This window comes from Eubalaena glacialis, chromosome 12 (assembly GCF_028564815.1).
Source record: "Eubalaena glacialis isolate mEubGla1 chromosome 12, mEubGla1.1.hap2.+ XY, whole genome shotgun sequence".
Classification (NCBI taxonomy): domain Eukaryota; kingdom Metazoa; phylum Chordata; class Mammalia; order Artiodactyla; family Balaenidae; genus Eubalaena; species Eubalaena glacialis.
Window position 1 is genome coordinate 27,052,386 of NC_083727.1, and position 9,488 is coordinate 27,061,873.

At 41.4% G+C, this 9,488-nt stretch overlaps 1 pseudogene; it reads left to right on the top strand.

The window, feature by feature from the left end:
- Positions 1–3,717: 3,717 nt before the first annotated feature.
- Positions 3,718–7,475, top strand: LOC133102195 (heterogeneous nuclear ribonucleoprotein A3-like; annotated as a pseudogene).
- The last annotated feature ends 2,013 nt before the right edge of the window (positions 7,476–9,488 follow it).

The window sequence follows — 9,488 nt, forward strand, 5'->3', positions numbered from 1 at the left end:
CTACCCTGGCCCTCAGAGATGGATCATACCCCCTTTTCCTGTCTACAGCACACTAAGGTCAGTGGGCCAACAAGAGCCTGCTGCCTGTTTTGGGTTTTTTTTCGGGGGGGAGGCACCACGGAGCTTACAGGATCTTAGTTCCCCAACCAAGGATCAAACCCAGGCCCCCGGCAGTGAAAGCATTGAGTCCTAACCACTGGACCACCAGGGAATTCCCTGCCTGTTTTTGTAAATAAACTTATATTGGAACCCTGTCACACTCACTCATTTATGTGTTGCCTGTGGCTGTTTTCACACTACAATAGCAGAGCTGAGTAGCTGTGACAGTGACCATATGGCCCACAAACCTAAAATATTTATTCCTGGTCTAGAGGCATAACCTAAGCCTATACCTTTTCCCTTAGCTCCTCTTAGCATATCTGAAAAAACCTCAAATTTTCAAAAAGATTTTACTCAATATTTTCAGCAGATAAAATGGAAATGAACACAGAGAATAAAATAAGCTTACAAACATTCTGACATGGGACTTTGGGATCTGACCCTGTCGTCGTAGTTGAATGAGCATAGCATGTCTAGTCTCTGCCTTCTAATCCAGCACCAAAGACAAACCCAGAACTGCAAACTCCTGGTCTCTTCTGCTCTCAACTTAGTTCTTTGTGGAGATTGCCATCTTATGATCCAACATTTGGGAACTACTTCCTGGACCTCTTGAGACCCTCTGGCCAAAACCCCAACAGACTCCCATCCCACAGCCCTCCTGGACCTCTTTTCACTCAACTTTCCATAAGCATCTGAGTGCTGCAAATCTTCCTCGAATGACTGATCTAGTCAATGACCTCATCCTTCAGAAAAGGGTGTTGTCTAGACTACCAAACCAACAGTATAAAAACTCACGGTAAATACAATATCCCAGTGAAAGGGTCACCTTCACTGATAGAGAACGAGGGTCAATAGACTTATGGTTCTGTCTGTTTCTCAACGCCCAACTCAAGAAACCCAGTCTCCTAGAGAATATATAAATTACCAGAGAAAATCAAACCTACTGATGGACAATAATCTGAGAAGGACATGAGAAAAGTCCATAAATAAGCATAGCTATGAATGTAGTTGCTGAGGGCTATGGAACCAGAGGGCCTGGAGGGAGAGGCAAGGAAGACCTCTTTGGGGGAATGGAACTGGGATAAATGAAAGATGAGAACTGAGAAAGAAGATCTGTGTTACTAAGAGACCCTCTGCTACGGTTGCCCCCTGCCAACTTCTCGTCTACATTATTTCCTCCCTGGTAAATTATCTCCAGACCAGCAGCCACAGCAGTGGGTGACTGGGGCCTGGCCACAGTAGCTCAGTCATTAATGGCTGTGTTTACTCAAAGCAAAACAAAAAAATAAACACAAAAACAAAAAGAGAGATTGAGAGAGAATTTGAAGAGATCTTAACTCTGTAGAGAAAATTAGGCTTTTGGTAATCAGCATTGAAACACATTTTGCTCAAATAATCACTCTTCTACTCCCATTTTCTTAGTAAACACCCACTGAAAATGGAGGAAGTCTGTGACTAAATAATAACCCTAAGAGGCTTTCTCTCACTTAAGCAAAATGAATGTTTATAATTGTAAGGTAGCTGCTTACAGATACTGATGTCCACAAAAGGTAACAAATTTCTTCAATATTGCATGCTCCCTCTACCCAATAACTGTTTTTTAACTCAACAATTTTCCTTCAACACAGGGTCATGGAATAAATATTCTTTTCCTTATAAATTAAGTTGATCCAGACTTTGATGTAAAATAACAATGAAGACAGATTAACAAAGATAAGATTGAGTTTAGTCCTTTGCCTATGGATTTTTATCTTCCATTCTATACTAGTATTTCTAAGGAAAAACAGATGAGGTCAAAAACATAGTATAACTAACATTTATTTAACTTCAAAGGAACACAAATCTTTGTTTCTGTGGGATTGTTGGGCCCCTGGTCAGCATCAATTTCATTCTAATGGACACTCTGTTTTCTGTTTTACAATTTACATTTGAATTCCAAATATTTCCCTTTGATACATTTCCAAAAGAAGATTCAGACAAATTGTCTGTTTTTTCTTTTAAGTGCGACATTAAAATCTCCTTCTATGCCACTCCCCTGGATGCCTCATTAAAATTTTTAAAAAGTCATCACCTTTGTTCTATCCACGGAGGTTTTGGGGGGGAGAGGGAGGTTGGAACAAGATTAAGAGGATGTTTTCATCAGAGGAGAATTGTTCCGGGATGAAAAAGCTCACAGGAATATATGATGTGTTTCAGAAGAATGAAGGAGAAAAAAAAGCAAAGGCTGGGAGAAATCTTCTCCTGTGGGTGTCAGCCCCGCCAGAGACACTGCTCACGAATGACATGTTTCAGATCACTTGACAGGGTCATGCAAGCAACAGAAAGCTATATGGTTTTTAGTCTTCAGGTAGCAGTGAAATGATAATGTGGGTGGATCAGGGGAAAAAAATGAGCTTCTCATTTTGTATTTAAATTACTTTTGAGCTAGTTCTAGACTGTGGAGGAGTCGATAAGCCACTCGATTCATACACACTCACACCTCCCTCCTCCTCCACAGCCTCACCAAAGTTTCCCACAGACTTGCTCTAGCCAACTCATCACTCACTCAAATTGCATTTATGGAGGGACTGGTACATGTGGGCATCGTGTTATGCCCTGGCAAAACAGATGAAAGAACACATTTCCTGCCTCTAATGGAAAAGTCAGGCAAGTAGACAGACAATCACAATGCAGAGAGGGAAGTCTCCTGTTATGAGCAGGATGCTATGAACCAGGCACCCAACCCAGCTGGGGATGGAGTGCAGAAGGTGAAGGTGAGAGAATCCTTCCCAGAGCTGACTGTGTTTTGAAAGATGAATGGAAGTTGTTCAGGAAAAGCGAAGGACATTCCTGGCAGTCTCAGCTGCACAATCTCAAGATATAAGATATGGAATGAAAAAGTGAAATTTGGAAAAGAGAGCCAGGGCAATCATAGAGGGTCTTGAAGGCTATACTAAGAGCTTGAACTTCATTCTGCAGTAGATGGGAAGCGATGACTAGCATGTTTAAGAAGGGATTAATCTGATTTGCATTCACAGCATCAGTGTTGTACATAGGCTGTCACCTCCTTTCTAAATGACTCAAATCAAGAAAACCAACTAGGATAAAAGGCAGGGCTAGGGACTTCCCTGGTGGTCCAGTGGTTAAGACTCCATGCTCCCAATGCAGGGGGCCCGGGTTTGATCCCTGGTTGGGGAACTAAGATCCCACATACCGCAACTAAGCCCACGAGCCGCAACTACTGAGCCCACGTGCTCTAGAGCCCGGTGCCGCAACTAGAGAAGCCCGAGAGCCGCAAGTAGAGAAGCTCACGCACCGCAACAAAGAGCCTGCGTGCCACAATGAAGACCCAGCGCAGCCAAAATAAATAAATAAAAATTTTTAAAAAAGACTAAATAATAATAGTTAAAAAGAAAAGGCCGGGTTAGAGCAGTGAGTGTGAGGACAAGAAACACATATGCTTCAAGAGGATTTATAAGAAACGAGGGTGCCAAACCTATCGATGGATTCGTTGCTAGTAGTGAGCGAGAGCTAAAGCGACAGCATAGATGGTGGTACAATTCAGGGCTCAGGAATAGGGAGCCTGATAGAGGAGGAGGAAGTGGAGAGAGCGGCAATGGTGGACACAGCTGAGACGAGATGAGTTTAATCAATGGAGCATCCCACGGGCGATTGATACAGAGACATAGAGCTCAGGAGACAGGGCACGATAGAAAGACACATTTGGGTGCCATCTGGCAGGTAGGAGGAGTCACAGGTGGGGGTGAGATGGTCAAGGAGAGGTAGGGAGCCCTGGAGATCACCTGCATTTCAGGGACCCTGAAAAAGAGACTGAGAAGCAGTGGGCAGATGGGTGGAATGAAAACCATGAGAGCCATGTAAAATCCAAGGAGGGAATGTGTTTCAGAGACAGAGTGATCGACAGGGACAAATGCCACAGAAAAGTAATAAGGTCAAGCTAAAGAAGGGACTTGACTTTTGTAAGCGTGGCATCTTTGAGGATCTTGGCAGAGCGGTTGCAATGGAGCGGTGGGGCTAGAACCCAGATCTCAGAGACTGAAGACTGAATGGGAGACGTGAGCGCAAACAGCAGAGCAGACTCAAATTTCAGGAAGCTTGACATCAAAAGTTAGTGGAAAGAAGGGACAGAAAATAGTCAGGAGACTCAGATCAAGGAGGAACGTGTGTGTGTGTGTGTGTGTGTGTGAGAGAGAGAGAGAGAGAGACAGACAGAGAGACAGAGAGAGAGAGAGGGAGAGGGAGGGAGACAGAGGTGAGTTTTGCATTAAGAAGGTGCTGTCATCTTCTATTTCCTGCCTGCTGAGAACTCTGGGACTAATCTGATCCATTTCGCAGGTTTTAAATGAAAAAAAAGAGTGGTGTGTGTGGTGCAGGAATTCATACAACACTCAGTGCCTGTCAGACCTTTGTGTGTTTTTTCCCTTTTATCATCCCAGCAGTTCTACCGTATGGGCATTATTATATTCTCTCTTTAAGCTTCTCAGGAAATTGAGTCAGAAAGGTCCACTGGTTTGCCCACAGCCCAGGGTACATAAACCATCGAGCTGGAATTTGGTTCCAGGTCTATCTGAATCTAAAGCACCGAGGCCCTGGGAGTGAGAGGGTCAGCCACTCTCTAGCAATTTCACCTCTAGGAGCTTGTTCCCTTCTCCATGAGATGAAAGCTTTGGACCAGGAGGTCACAATCATGCCTTCCTTCTAGTGCACCAGGCCATCAAGACCCAAGAGTTCCCTCGAAGCAGCAAACTACTCGATAAACAAACCATGTGATAATCCATCTATTTATCTTCTTGCCACTTTAACTCCCATCTACACACCTGAACACACAATTCTATTCTTTTCAAACTCCAATTTAAGTCTAGGAGGAACTGAGTTAGTTTTAGCACCTCAAGCGGCTGGCTCAGCAGGACAAAGGCCCATTACACTAAACACAAACGCCCTTACTGGGTAGTTTCAGAAAAGTTAATCTGGAAGGAGATCTTTCTTCTTTCTCTTTATACCAGGTTTCTTAATACATACACACACACACACACACATTTTTATTTTAACTTGTCGTTGATATGTAATATACATTCACAATAGTGCACACACCTTAAGTATGTAGCTTGATCAATTTTCACAAGATGAACATATCCTTGTAACCAGCACCCAAATGGCTGCCTCTTTCTGAAAATTATTTGTTCTTTGTTTCCACAGTTATAAAGCTTCCTTGATAATTCAAGTCTTTACCTCACAGTGAATTTAGAAGGGCTAGCTAATTATAGCTTTAACTGTAAAACACTTTGACAAACTTGAAGTAGTTAGAGAGCTGTTTAAATTGATTATAATGTCACATGGTTTCTACTTAAATTATTTCACCTGGGAAAATGTCAAACTGTCCTCATTAACAGATCATGAAAGAGATGTGTTTGAAATTCATTTTAATGGAGACTCGTGAATTTTTTTTAAACTATTGACAGGCAGCTTGTTAACCTGAAATATTCCTGTTTGAGTTTTGAGTCAGCCTCTTTCCCTTCTCATAGCTCTTTCTACATTCCTTTTTCTGTAGCAATGGGACATTTTGTGTTTGAAAGTAATAGTGGTCCCCCCAAACCTCCATGTATTACAAGTTGGTTATATGGTTGGTTATCACCAGTCCTTGGCTTCAACTGTTGGTTTTCAGGCATTGTTAATAATGTCTTGTACAAAGCCACATTCATATTTTAACCTTCTCCAGATATGGACCACCTTTCAGAGTCTGATCTCATTCTAGGTCATTTCTAATCTGGAGGGGCATTGTTTGAAACAGCTCAGGTAGACTCATCTCAATGTGGGATGAATGAGCAGAAAAGCACCTGGCCTCTTTTGAGGATGATGCTTCTACCTCCTCAAGGGGAAGCGGGAAGGGAGAACCCTGTATGTGACAAGGACTTTGATGGTGAAATCTAGAGAATCCCAGCGTGAACAGTAAGAAAGGTTGATTTAGCTGCACAAGATTTTGGTCCCAGAAAGTCAATAGCACATCAGCCATTGTGGTTATTCCACAATGATATGAACAGAGGAAGAATAATGCTTTTTGTGGCACCTGAGAAGGAATCTCATTAACATTATTTCTACTTACTGATGCTTGGTGTCCAATCATTCCAGCCTGCCTGGGAATTGCTGGAATGATTTGTCCCCTTTCCAATAGTTACTTTGATAAATCTAGTCATTTCACGTAGCCTCTATGAAATTCGTTTTTCTTCCACTTACTAACCTGTCTGAAGGATCTGGCTCACAATCTAGACTTGTACTATCTGTAGACCAATAGTTCTCATTCCCAAATTATATGCCTCTAATCCTTCAAGCTTAGAGACTTACCAGGGGAGTGAAATTTAATCCTGCTTTGGTAGTTACTAACTTTATTCTGCTTTGGAGCAAACATCTATAGTTTGCAAATGAAAGGTCTGTTGTTTTGTTTTGTTTTGCTTTTGGTACTGACATGTACTATTTTGGATTGTTAGGTCACTTGCCATGTACATATATCTTATCTTCCCGAGGAGAATGTTAGCTCCTTGAGAGCAGGAGCTAAGTCTTATGTACATTTCTTTGTGTGCCCAAAGTGCCTTACTCAACAAAGTGCCCAAGAAATATTTGTTACCTGGGTGATTGGTCAAGGAAAAAAGAAGCCTAATAGATCATATTAATATTTTTCAAGTTTAGGAATATACTCTAATTTTGATCTGTCATGGTAGCTGTATAAATCCAGAGACTTTTTCAAATTTAAACCACTGTTGCAGACACTAAAATCCATCATCCGAGAAGGTTGAGTATCACTCAGAGAGAGTGATAACACCTTTCTTTTAATAATTCTAATAAGAGCTTCAGACAAGGACCAATCATAATCTATCTGAGAAAAGGAAGACTCGTGGAGGTGGGTCTGGCAACTTTATGGGTCGTGGAGGAAATTTTGCAGGCGGTGGAGGTAACTGGCCATGGTGGAAACTTTGGTGGAAGAGGAGGCTATGGTGGTGGAGGTGGTGGCAGCAGAGGTAGTCATGGAGGAGGTGATGGTGGATATGATGGATTTGGAGGCGATGGTGGTAACTATGGGGGTGGTCCTGGTTACAGTAGTAGAGGAGGCTATGGTGGTTGTGGGCCAGGATATGGAAACCAAGGTGGAGGATATGGTGGCAGTGAGGGGGGGGTATGATGGTTACAGTGAAGGAGGAAATTTTGGAGGTAACTATGGTGGTGGTGGGAGCTATAATGATTTTGGAAATTATAGTGGACAACAGCAATCAAATTATGGACCCATAAAGGGGGGCAGTTTTGGTGGAAGAAGCTCGGGAAGTCCCTATGGTGGTGGTTATGGATCTGATGGTGGAAGTGGTGGATAGGGTAGCAGAAGGTTCTAAAAACCCAGAAGAAAAGGGCTACAGTTCTTAGCAGGAGAGAGAGCGAGGAGTTGTCAGGAAAGCTGCAGGTTACTTTGAGACAGTCGTCCCAAATTTATTAGAGGAACTGTAAAAATCTGCCACAGAAGGAACGATGCATCCATAGTCAGAAAAGTTACTGCAGCTTAAACAGGAAACCCTTCTTGTTCAGGACTGTCATAGCCACAGTTTGCAAAAAGTGCAGCTATTGATTAATGTAATGTAGTGTCAATTAAATGTACATTCCTGAGGTCTTTTATCTGTTGTAGCTTTTTCTTTTTCTTTTTCTTTTTATTAAATCAGGTATATTGCCCTGTAAATTGTGGTAGTGGTACCAGGAATAAAAAATTAAGGAAGTTTTAACTTTTCAATATTTGTGTAGTTCAGTTTTTCTGCATTTTAGTACAGAAACTTTAACAAAATGCAGTTTTGAAGGTGTTTTCTTGTGAGTTAACAAGTAAAGAAGATCATTGTTAATTACTATTTTGAATGAATTTTGCTAAAGTTAACTGTAAAGAAACACCTACTGACTTGCAGTTTAAGGGGATTTATTCTCCGCATTTCCAAACCATGAAATGAATGGGCTCTGACATGTGGAGAGAATAGATATTTGTATGTTTGCAATGTGTGTTTTAGATAATAGAACTGGGTATTTAAATTAACATATTTGTGAATTTAATAGCATTAAGATTTACCTTCAAATGAAAAATCTCAAAATTCCTATTTGGTTTTTGTGCATTTTCTTTCAAAATGTAATCATATGATTTTAGAGTATTAGCTTTGCTGAGAGTCCTAGCTGTGTTTAGAACATCTCCATTCTACATTCACCTTGGTCACATGTGAACTGCTGCCATAATTTTATTTGGGTGTAAAGAATGTCTACTGCCCTCTGTTTAAATTCTGGAAAGGGATAGTGAATGTTTTCCCTTTCCTCTCACCTTAAGAAACATTCTTAAAATCGTCAAAATACAGGACCACTAAGCCTGCTGTATCTGAGCAAATTAGTGGCTACCTTTTTTTTTCCTTTTTAAAGCACAAGAGACCCATAAATCTTCAGTTACTTTCCTTGGTTTAATATATATATTTTTTGATACAAGTTCTCAGAGCAAGAGAATAAAAATCATGCATTGTTGAACCCTTAAAAAAAAAAAGACTTTTTTCCCATAAGCAGCTAATAAAACCATCACAAACAATCTAGATGCTTCTCTACAAAATATTTTACGTTATATTCTTACTCTCAGTTTTGCCAATTCATACAGTCTTAGGAAAACATCATTTTACATATCTGACAATGAAAATTATTCTCTCAGCAAAGTGCAACACCTCAAGCAAATCCATGAGAATGACATGAAGAGAGGGAAATAAGAAAGGCACTTTGGGATGCATAGAAATGAACAATGTAGGGACTTCATTGACCTTCTCAGAGAAGACAGTCTTTATAACTCTTGAATAGTGGTATTATTAAGTATTTCAAATGCAAAAATATGGATATATCTGTTTTGCTAATTAAGATGTCTGTTTAACACAAGTATTTGGTACCTCATTTAAATAATTATCTACCGGGGTACCTTGCACTTCTATGTTGTATATTAAGAGTGTTCAATCAGGGGCTTCCCTGGTGGCGCAGTGGTTGAGACTCTGCCTGCCAATGCAGGGGACGCGGGTTCGAGCCCTGGTCTGGGAACATCCCACATGCCGCGGAGCAACTCGGCCCGTGAGCCACAATTACTGAGCCTGCGCGTCTGGAGCCTGTGCTCGGCAACGAGAGGCCGCGATAGTGAGAGGCCCGCGCACCGCGATGAAGAGTGGCCCCCGCACCGCGATGAGGAGTGGCCCCCGCTTGCCACAACTAGAGAAAGCCCTTGCACAGAAACGAAGACCCAACACAGCCGTACATACATACATACATACATAAATAAAAAGAATGTAAGCAGATAAGAATATCATTAAAAAAAAATCTTTAAAAAAAAGAGTGTTCAATCAGGAGAAATTCTA